The following is a 12,208-nucleotide window of genomic DNA, read 5'->3' as shown; positions in this document are numbered from 1 at the left end:
GTTGAGCTATTTCAATAACTTTATTTTGTTTTTTCTTTATATAAAATCACCATTTTGTAGTTCATTTTTATACAATATTATTTTAAATATTTGTATAACACTTGTTCAAATGTTTCATGTATATTTGTACATGTATAATAAATAATTTAATTCTATGTACATATTAAATCCCATGATAATTTATTTTATAAATTCTTTTAAATTTATCCGTATATATTTTTATGTATATGAGTCATTTTTTGAACATGTTTTATTACATATCGTTTTGATTTAAAGTCTCACATTTAAATACTATTTATATATATACATTTGTCAACTTTAAATGGATACATCATCTTTAAAATATTTATGTCCATTATTTGACTCAAATTTCCTCTTTTATAATATCTATTTCAATAATAAGTTATGTATATACTTTAGTTTATATATATAAATTATTTCAAATTTTGCACATGTTATTCACTTATGATTTATATATATATATAGTTTTTATATCGATTCGCCTCATAGTAGCTCTTAATTTCTATATTGTTTTGTATTTTGATTGTTTTTTTTTATATTATTCCATAGATTGTTGTTGCATATCATTTATTCGTTTTTTTGTATTATTATGTCAATTATTCTCCATACATGCTTGAATATTGAGTTATATTTTTTAGATTAATTATAGTTAATTGTTTTGTTAGTTGATTAAATAAGTTATATTATCTTCATTCATCCATTGTCGTATTTTATGCATACATGTTATCCTATGTCTTCATTTTTTTCTCTTGGTTTACAAATGTTGCTTTATAACTTCCAACTCTTTAAAACTAAGTATTCCGTTTTATCCCAAGTCGAATTAATGCGTTTTAAGCTAGTTTTATAACTATTCATTCAAAAATTCTTTAAAACGAAGGCAATGTTCTATGTTTGGCAATTCGGGGAATCGTGCCCTATCGTGTTGGATTGCAATTTCTCGTTTGTTCAAAATAATCGAATATTCCTTTAGAATTTCACTCATGTCTTTAAAATTCTTCAAAACGAAGGTAATGTTCGATGTTTGGCAATTCGGGGAATCGTGCCCTATCGTGCTGGGTTGCAATTTCCCGTTTGTTCAAAATAATCGAATATCCCTTTAGAATTTCACTCATGTTCTCTAAATTCTAAAATAAGGCAATGTTCGATGTCTAGAAATTCGAGGAATCGTGCCCTACTGTGCTGGGTTTCGATTTTTTCGTTGGACTAAATAATTGGGCATCCTTTTGTGATTTTCAACGTATAAACTTTTGGAAGTCGAAATTTATCGTGTTTTCGAGGGTATAAAGGATCGTGCCCTATCGTGCTGGATGTGATGCTGTATTCCTCTGAAACAAGAGAATTTTGATGACCAACTTGAGCTATTCAAATGTTTATAAAACGAACCACTTCTCAAAAACTCTTTTAAATCTCAGACATAAGGATAGTATTTAATCAATTTGGTACCAATTTTGGGCGTAATGAGGGTGCTAATCCTTCCTCATATGTAACCGACTCCCGAACCCGTTTTCTCAAATTTCGTAGACCAAAATCGTTGTTTTAGTAAACTAAAATGTTTTATTAAAATGACCAAACTTCTTGGTGATCCAATCACACCTAAACAAAAAAGATTGTTGGCAACTCCATATTTCATTTTCAAAGTCGGTTTACGTTTTTGTTTTCATAACAAAAAAAATGGTTTTGACAAGTGGCTAATTTCAACAAATTACATATAGGCCAACATTAAACGAAATACTTAAACATGCCATTATAACCAAAATTAAAACATCCGTAAGTACCGATAGAACTGATGGATAGTGTGATATAACTCCAATAAGCTTCCAACCAATCGAGCTTCTGATAATCTGAAAGTAAAGGTAAACAACTACATAAGCAATGAATGCTTAGTAAGCTTGTATAAACTTTAATCATATCAATTTATTTTAAATATAAAATTTATACATATCAAGAGCAATCCAATCTCGATACCATAAGATTCATGAAGCTATATTCAACGACACAATGAATAAATCCACAACATCACTTATACATATCATCCATAGCATAGTAGGATTTTAAATAACTTTAAACCTTACCACTCTTTAATGCGACTTATAATTAAACATATTTTCATTTGAACACTTACCATTTCAATGCAACTTATAATTAAATATATTACCATTCAACCAACAGCTTGGCATTTGCTTAAACATCAAACAACAACACTTGTTAGCATACTTGAACATATTTCATATAAATTCAACTTGATAATCTTATTATCTCAACAAGTCACACTTAAGTTTATTTCTTGTCTCAACTAACATAACTTTCATGTATCAACATATGAAAGATATTCGTATATGTTCATGTCATGATACATATCATTCTCTTACCGTTTCTTCATATACATATATCATCCATTTCAATATATCATTATATATCAATATATCATGTACCATCATTTCCATGTATTTCATGTATATACCTGTATTAGTTTGTATCAAACTCATATTATCTCGTAACAGAACATTTCCCGTTGAACCATTTAGAATATCGTTGGATAACTTTCAAATTCATTAAATAAATCACTTTACCAAGACTTTCCTAAATCGAAGAACGACTTACGGATAATAGTACATTGTCAACAGAAGCTCATAAGAGCTGGTCCTCCCGAATAAGCCAACAGAAGCTCAAAAGCTGAACAGAAGCTCGTAAGAGTTGAACAAAAAGTAAAACATGAGAGTTCACAACAAATGCCGAATCCCGGTTTACTTGAGAAAAATGTCGTTGTCTCCTCCCAATACCATCATACACCAAAATACGAATGTACTCAAATCCCCCGTTCCATTCAAACTGAAATCCAATTCAATATTATAATTTCAACAATAACTTAATTCCAACAATAGAATAAATAAATAATACCATTCATCAATTTATACAAAATATTAAAATTTTTTAACCGTACGAACTTACCTGGACTGAATTGTAGTAATTGTAGAAGTTCAGAGACTATTATACTATTTTTCCTTTTTCACAAATATCCACGGGATCTTGATCTAGAGTATAAAATTACTCACTTATTAGCATATATTTCATTCCCAATTCACTTTACAATTAATATCCTTTTATTTTCAAATTTACACAATTACCCCAACTTTTATAATTTTTGTAATTTAATTCCTTAATTAGTTAATCTATCAATTTAACTAATTTTTCAATCAATAATTTATCCATTTATACTAGGCCTTCATGCAACCCCTAATAAACTCTAAATTTACTATCAAACCCTAATATTTTAACCTTTTCACAATTTAATCTTAAAATCAATATTTAACAAAATCACTTTATAAAATCATTATACGATATAATCAAAGCTCTAAATTCATGTTATTCATCAAAATAATCTAATATTTATCAATGGCAACTTTCAAAATTTTTAATAAAATAAAAAAATAAAAGTATAATTTAGTTGAACCTAATAGTAACAATCTCAAAAATATAAAAATTATAACAAACTAGTAAGAATTCAACTCAAGCAAAAAATTGAAAACCAGCTTAAGCTCTCTTCTACGTCTGTTTTGAACCGAAAATTGAAGAAGAAAATGTTTAAAAACATTCCAATTTCAAATTTGTTTTATTTTAATTTCACAAAAATTACAATTTTGCCATTGAATGGCTTTATTTTATTATTTTTTTCCCTTGTGCCGCCTCATCCATTAAATTTAGGTACATTTATTACTTAGGTCCTTCTTTATTTATTAATTAGGCCATTTAATCACCCATTTATTATATTTAAAAAGTTTTACACATTTTCAATTTAGTTCTTTTCCATTAATTGATTATCGAAACATTAAAATTTTTCAACCAAACTTTAATACCATCTTAATGACACTCCGTAAATATTTATAAAAATATTTATAAATATTTACGGCTCGATTTAAAGAAACGAGGTCCAATACGTCACTTTCTAAAACCACTTGACCTAATAAATATTATAAAATACAAATTACTAATTCAAAAACATTTTTAAAACTATATTTGACTCATAAATATTAAATAATAATATTTACGAACTTACTTGCCGGATTTGGAGGCCTCGATCCACTATTTCTGATACCACTAAAAAATCGGGCTGTTACATTTAGGCTCAATTCTTTGCATTTGAATTTAGGTTAAAATATGCTATTAGTTCTTATATTTATCTAAAATTTGATATTTAATCCCTATCCTTTAAAAGTTAAAATTTCAACTTTCTATATTTTTTAATTTAAAAATTCTAGTCCAATTATTATCGTTGTCGATAATTTCCTTCCAAAATTTGTCAATCAACATGCCAAGTCAACAGATTTCGACAAAAAATATTAAAATTGTTAATGATAGAACTAAGTTTTGATAACTTACTAAAGTAAAGGGATTAAATTTCAAATTTTGTCAAAAGTACTAACAGCAAATTTTGGCCTTAATTTATTAGGACTCAAAACGATGCCGTTCTCTTCGCATTTAGTCACCAAAGCCCAATATATGGTTCAGTACTACAACGGTTACAAAATACTATAACATAAACATAGTGACTGAAATGTGCTTTCCGGTTCTCTGAAAAATCAACGATCTCGTCTCTTCTTTTCGCTCTCTAATTCTCAATTCGCCATTTCTTCAGTTTATAATTTTACATTTTCCTTCACGATTCAATCCAAACAACAACAATAACAAGAGGAGGAAACCTCTGAGAGTGAGAAATGAGCGGTCACGATTCTAAGTACTTCTCGACGACGAAAAAGGGGGAAATCCCTGAACTCAAGGAAGAGCTCAATTCTCAGCACAGAGTACCTACTTATTAATCCAGCCACATCTTTTTTTCCACTTCCTGTTTGTATCTGCTTCATTTCCATTCATTAGTTTTGCGATTTGATAATCTTTATAGTGGATTAGGCTTAGCTCCTTTTTCCTCCTTAGATCTATTTGTTTTACGTTTTGATTTGTTATTTTGAAGTCTTAAATTTTCTGAATTATGTTTTAGTTAGCTAAGCTACTTGGATTAGTTTCGGATTATGGAAATAGAGATTCGATTTTCTTGATTAGGATAGATTAGTGCTACTTTATTCGAGCACCCGATTATGGTTTGCCTTTTTATCAACTTCTTTTCCGGAATAGATTTATATTTAATCTAAGTGAAAACTGAACTTTAATTGTAGGAAAACTTTCAGTTCTCTTGATTTTTTTTCGTAAACATTAGTTTTCTGAAGATTTTTTAATTATGTAGTTCTTAGCATGTCAAAGGTGTAGAAGCTGTCCTCATTGGGATTTGAATTCATATTTTAGCATGTCTGTTATCGTGACATATGGTTATGGTTATGGTTATGGATTATAATCATGCATCTCTTTTCCAATATCATCAAGGATAAAAGAAAAGATGCTGTGAAGAAGGTTATTGCTGCAATGACAGTTGGGAAGGATGTGTCATCACTATTCACAGATGTTGTGAATTGCATGCAAACTGAGAATTTGGAGCTGAAAAAGCTTGTCTATTTGTACCTTATAAATTATGCTAAGAGCCAGCCTGACCTTGCAATTCTTGCAGTAAATACATTTGTAAAGGTATACAATTTTTTATGCTGTCTATCTTACTGTTAATCATGGTTTAAAGGAAATGGGTATTTCTTTTCCATTTGGCATAAATGTTGATATTTCATGATACGTAGATTTGAATTAGAAAAAATATGTCGACTAAGATACTGCTTATTTTCATCCTCAGGCTGTGTTTCTCAGCCTCAAGCCTTTTAGGAGCACAGTTTGAAGGTGACTGACTATCTGCAAGAAATGGAGTTCTTTAGCTCTTAGAGGGCCAAAGATGTATCTTTCCTATGATTGTAGTACATTATTATATTATTAATTTGATAGTCAAACAAAATCCATGCAATTGGTGAAGGAAATGGGTAACATAGATGAGTAAATAGCTGATAAATTCCAGGTCTTTGTAATCTATTTTTCTTCTTTACTTGTGTTGAGTTTCTTTGAGATTTAGGGAAAAGAAAGTTTGATACCATTCTAGTGCTAAAATAAGTAATGGTTGCTTCTAAGTTGCTTATCACAGCATTTCACTTCTGATAAAGTACATTGTGCTTTTTGCATTTCTTTTCTAATACAAGATGTCTTTCTGATATCAGAACACTGGGCTTTACAAATTTTTTTTTGCACATATATTTGTGGTTGATAATGTCTGCCTTCTGGAAAAGAAGTTAAATATTAACCTTCTGATCTACCAATTGCATCTGCCTCAAAGATATAAAGCATAATAGGGAGTTAGGATGCATGTTATGTTTGTCTTAAGAATTTTTAATAATTCTGCATGAATCTCTAATGAACTTGTATATGCAGGATTCACAGGATCCGAACCCTCTCATTCGTGCTTTGGCTGTTCGGACTATGGGGTGTATCCGTGTTGATAAGATCACAGAATACCTCTGTGATCCCCTTCAGCGGTGCCTCAAGGTTGGTTCCTTTGATGGTATATGTTCCAAGTTTTAACACTTCTTTTAGTTTTTTAGTTTCCAACAACATCATCTACTTGCTATATACAATTCACGCCAGTTATTATGTATTTGACTTACCGAGCAAACTAGTTTAACAGGATGATGATCCATATGTTCGCAAGACAGCTGCTGTATGTGTTGCTAAACTTTATGACATAAATGCTGAGTTGGTTGAGGACAGGGGCTTTCTGGAGTCTCTCAAGGATTTGATATCTGACAACAACCCAATGGTTGTTGCTAATACTGTGGCAGCTCTTGCTGAGATCCAAGAGCATAGTAGTAGACCAATATTTGAAATCACTAGTTACACGCTCTCAAAGCTTCTTACTGCTCTTAATGAATGCACAGAGTAAGTTCAGACATTTGAAAAAGTATGGCCTTGTTTAAACCCCTTTAATTTTATATTTCAAAACAATTACCTTCTATCATGGCATTGCAATGTGGTTGAGCTGTCCTTTTAATTGCCTAATAAAGCAGGTATCAACAGAACTTTTGGTACTTTTTATGTTCCATATTTTGGAGACTATGATTTCTTTCTCAAAGTGAGTTTATCCGTAGCTTGGTCTTTCAGATTGATATGTTGCTCATATGTGATCTTCCATCAAGACAGCCAGAGCAAGTCAATAATCTAGTGGCTATTTCTTTATGTTGAGTTTTGTCTGGGAACCTTGTGCTTTGCCAATCTCATTTTGATAATGGTGCATGTCAGGTGGGGTCAAGTTTTCATACTTGATGCCCTTCCAAGATACAAGGCAGCAGATGCACGTGAAGCAGAAAATATAGTGGAGAGAATTACGCCATGACTTCAGCATGCTAATTGTGCTGTTGTACTTTCAGCTGTTAAGGTAACTTTTGTTTCCATTCATTAATTTGCTTCAACATCAGTATTGTCTTTTATTAATGTCCTTGTGAAAATTCTCTAATTTTTTTTTTTGTATCTTCTCCTTTCTTTTATTGATGCCCAGATGATCCTTCTACAAATGGAACTTATCTCTAGCACTGATGTTGTTCGAAATCTTTGCAAAAAGATGGCTCCTCCTCTTGTGACATTATTATCTGCAGAACCTGAGATACAGTATGTTGCATTGCGGAATATCAACCTTATAGTACAAAAGCGGCCTACAATCCTTGCCCATGAGATCAAGGTGGATTGACATGGAATAAACATATGCAAGCTTTCCTACAGACTTCTGCATTACAGTTTGATATTTGTGCTCAGTACCAATGTAGTAGCCTTGAATGTATTCTTATCAAATGCTTGCTCGTGCTAGGTGTTCTTCTGCAAGTACAATGATCCAATTTATGTGAAGATGGAAAAGTTAGAAATCATGATCAAGCTTGCTTCTGACCGAAATATAGACCAGGTATCAAACTTTTGGTATGATGGGCTTCTTAATAGTTTTTGCTCCTGCATTTAGGACATGCTAATATTGATGTGAAGTCATATAGTTGATATGTTCTCTTGGAGGATACCTTTGTAGGTTTTATTGGAGTTTAAAGAATATGCCACAGAAGTAGATGTAGATTTCGTCAGGAGGGCAGTTCGTGCTATAGGTCGCTGTGCTATCAAGTTGGACAGAGCAGCTGAACGATGCATCAGTGTTCTGCTTGAGTTGACCAAGATTAAAGTAAACTATGTTGTTCAAGAGGCTATTATAGTTATCAAAGATATCTTTAGAAGATACCCTAACATGTATGTCCCATTTTTTATACTTCTATTTTGTGTTGCAATATGATCCAAAGCATGCAAATAATGTCATTGCATTTCTTAATAGTAACAGAAACCTTTTGTTTGCACCTTGAAAGCCCTGCTCATGATTTACTATGACCTTCCCAGGTATGAATCCATCATTGCAACCCTATGCGAGAGCTTGGACACTTTAGATGAGCCAGAAGCTAAGGTATGTTTGTGTCACAAGTTCAAAAATATTAGTACATATTTCTATTACTACTGTTAGGTTGTTACTTAGCTCATATTTTATCCTCTTTTTACCCCATGCTACTAAGGCATCAATGATATGGATAATTGGAGAATATGCGGAAAGAATTGACAATGCTGATGAGCTCCTTGAAAGCTTCTTGGAGAGTTTCCCTGAAGAGCCTCCCCAAGTTCAACTGCAACTGCTAACTGCAACGGTGAAACTTTTTCTTAAGAAGCCAACTGAAGGACCCCAGCAGATGATTCAGGTCTTGCATTTGCGATCTTCATGCATTTTTTTCAGTTAGTTATCTGTTGATTCTGTTCTGGCTTTATCACATTTGCATATGAAAAGATTTCTCTAATGGTTTTGTTATCTTTGTTTACACTTAGCTATGCGCGTTTATCTTCAGGAATCACATCCCAGCTAATTTTTATCATGTGGGTTTTTTTTAGGTTGTCTTGAATAATGCTACTGTGGAAACTGACAATCCTGATTTACGTGACCGTGCATACATTTATTGGCGTCTTCTATCAACTGATCCTGAGGTATGGTTAACCAATCACGATTCATTATTCTTTTAAGTTAATTTATTATTCCATTTCTATGAAGTTAATCTCAGGATTTTAAGGAATCGTTTTTAACTACAGAGACATTTTTAAATTTATTTCCCTTTCTTATCTTTGAGGGGAAGGATTTAAGAGCTTTAGAATGCTTTTCATCATGTCTGCATGATTAGGCATGTGAGTCCTTTTATTTAAAGACTTTTCCTGCCCCTATGTGGTGGATTTTCCCTGTAAATCCAGCAAGTCCAATCTTCAGGGGAAAGGGGGTTGCAATTGATAGCTATTGTTGAATGCAGGTGTCACTGTGGACATGATTGTGTCATTTAGAGGTACATCTAGACTATGTGCAGTAAGTTTTATGTAGTTTAGTGTTTCTATTTCCCCCCAGGCTGCTAAGGATGTTGTGTTAGCTGAGAAACCAGTGATTAGTGATGATTCAAACCAACTGGATCCATCTCTTCTGGATGAGCTTCTTGCCAACATTGCTACACTGTCTTCTGTGTATCACAAACCTCCAGATGCTTTTGTTACCCGTGTGAAGACTGCATCTCAGAGTACTGAAGATGATGACTACCCTGATGGAAATGAAAAAGGGTATTCCGCTAATGTTGGTGATGGTGGTGCATCACCTTCAACCAGCTCAAGTAGTGTCCCATATACTGCAGCTAGGAAGCCATCTCCTGCCCAAGTCATGCCTGCACCTGCTTATCCAGTGCCTGATTTGCTAGGCGACCTAATTGGCCTTGATAACAATGCTATTGTCCTTGCTGATCAGCCAGCAATGCCTTCTGGGTAAGTATGCTGGAATGCTGATAGAAGTCCCGTTATATCTACCAGAACATTTTGCTTTTGGTGTGATAATATTTAAGTTTTAAACACTAAACATGTGTCAAGCTTCACTGATTTTTTTTCCCTTGATTGCAGCCCTCCTTTGCCTATTTTACTTCCAGCATCTACCGGACAGGGTTTGCAAATCAGTGCACAGTTAGCTCGACAAGATGGTCAAATATTTTACAGTTTAATGTTTGAGAATAACTCACAGATCACACTTGATGGATTCATGATTCAGTTCAACAAGAATTCGTTTGGTCTGGCAGCTGATGGACCTCTTCAGGTAATTACGGTTGGTCTTTAGGTAGCTTGTTAATAGATTATTGGGGTTTAACCGATACTGTTTATTAGGTTCCCCCATTGGCACCGGGAGCAGCAGCCAGGACACTGCTCCCTATGGTATTGTTCCAGAATATGTCTCCTGGTCCTCCTAGCTCACTTCTGCAGGTTGCTGTGAAAAATAATCAGCAGCCTGTCTGTTACTTCAATGATAAAATCTTGTTGCATGTGTTCTTTACCGAGGATGGAAGAATGGAGCGAACTAGTTTTCTCGAGGTGAGAAGTTTGTTTCATATTGCTTTAGTTTATTGTGGTACAAAGTTGTCAAAGCCCTACATCATGAAGGATCACACTGCTGAAAGGTCTTCCTCCATGTCCTTTTGAAGTGTCATGTTTGTGGTGATTGATCCCCGCAACCAGCACCACCGAATTGTCAATTTTAGTTTTTCTAGCATCTAATGATTTCTTCCCATTATGCAGACATGGAGGTCACTGCCTGACTCAAATGAGGTCCTAAAAGAATTTCCAGGCATCATGGTGAGCAGTGCAGAAACGACCATGGATCGACTAGCTGCATCAAATGTGTTCTTTATAGCAAAGCGGAAGCACGCGAATCAGGACGTATTGTATTTCTCTGCCAAGATCCCCCGAGGTATACCCTTCTTGATTGAACTTACAACAGTAATTGGGAACCCCGGCGTGAAGTGCGCAACCAAGACTCCAAATCCCGAGCTGGCACCACTGTTTTTTGACGCCATTGAGACACTCCTGAAGATTTGATTCCTTCCTCTATCCAGGTATATATTTTTGGTCAGCTTAGCAACCTAGCTTAGGTTTTGGATACATTTTGCTTCCTCTTAATATTTTGCTTCACTTGATTAACTTGTATATTGGTTGAATCAATAAACTCATCAAGACACTTAATCATGAAAGTACTGCAAAACTCAAATCTCTTTCCATAGATGTTTAGTGATCTGATCTTGCACTCCTTACATAATTTTTTTTGTATATTTCCACATCCTGATGTAAATACTCGATAGTTTTCTGGTCATTATCAATTTTTATTTTTTGAGGAGGTAGCGCTGGGGCTGGCAGGGGCCACAGTCTCCCTAATATAATTTATAAAATTTCAGCTTAATATATCAAAATATCTCAAAATTCTTTCTACTGAATTATGTTAAAAAATATATTGTATAAAATAAAATTCGAATAAAATTAAATATAGTAAAATGTATTCCTTTGTATTAAAGAAAAAAATTCAAAAAATTTGAACTGCTATACTAGTAAAAATTACAAAAATTTAATAAAAACTTACCTCAAACATATTCGATGTAAATATTTATTTAATGATTTTACGTAAGGGTATTTAAATCGTCGGTTAAATTAATACCCAAACTTAATTATTATTAATCAAAATTTAATTTTTTTATAAAATTTTTAAATAGTTAATCGAGCCAAATTAATTTTGGTTAATTCAATAAATTGAAATTCATAGAAGTTCCTTTTTTTTTTGATTTAAACACGTTTAGAATATGACAAATAACACAATGAAAACACTAAATTAAAAACATTATATTAAAAATGTAGTATGGTTTTGTACTTTTCATGTTCATTTTATAGTCTATATTTGGGGTTCATGGCTATTCCTCCCAATAGTGTCGTCTCTAAAATTCGAATCTTATTCTTCTTTTAAGAGTACATTGTGTTTTATCACAACATCCAATAATATATATAGTATTTTTAATGCTTTTTGTTGATTGTTTTATTTTATTTTTACTTTTCATAATTTTATTCTTTTAACACATTATATTGATAGCTATAGGTCCACTTGTATAGAGAGCGCTTATAGATATTTAATATATATTAATAATTTCGGTTAAATATTCACTTTCAAATTGATAACTTAAATTTTAAAAAGCTTTTAACTAATATTCTACTAAATTAATTTTGATGGCTGATTGATTAACTAAGGATTTATTTGTTTACACTTAAAAGGTTTTACAGAAAATGTTTTCTGTATTTTCTAGTATTTGTTTCATAGTAAATAGCTTAGTCAACAGAAAATGATTTATAGTTCAATGTAAAA

General features: G+C 32.4%; 1 pseudogene; it reads left to right on the top strand.

Moving 5' to 3' along the window:
- Positions 1-4,553: 4,553 nt before the first annotated feature.
- LOC121204659 (beta-adaptin-like protein C) lies at positions 4,554-11,083 on the top strand (annotated as a pseudogene).
- The last annotated feature ends 1,125 nt before the right edge of the window (positions 11,084-12,208 follow it).

Source organism: Gossypium hirsutum, chromosome A08 (assembly GCF_007990345.1).
Source record: "Gossypium hirsutum isolate 1008001.06 chromosome A08, Gossypium_hirsutum_v2.1, whole genome shotgun sequence".
NCBI lineage: Eukaryota > Viridiplantae > Streptophyta > Magnoliopsida > Malvales > Malvaceae > Gossypium > Gossypium hirsutum.
The sequence above is the reverse complement of the archived record's forward strand: the minus strand, read 5'-3'. Positions and strand labels throughout refer to the sequence as shown.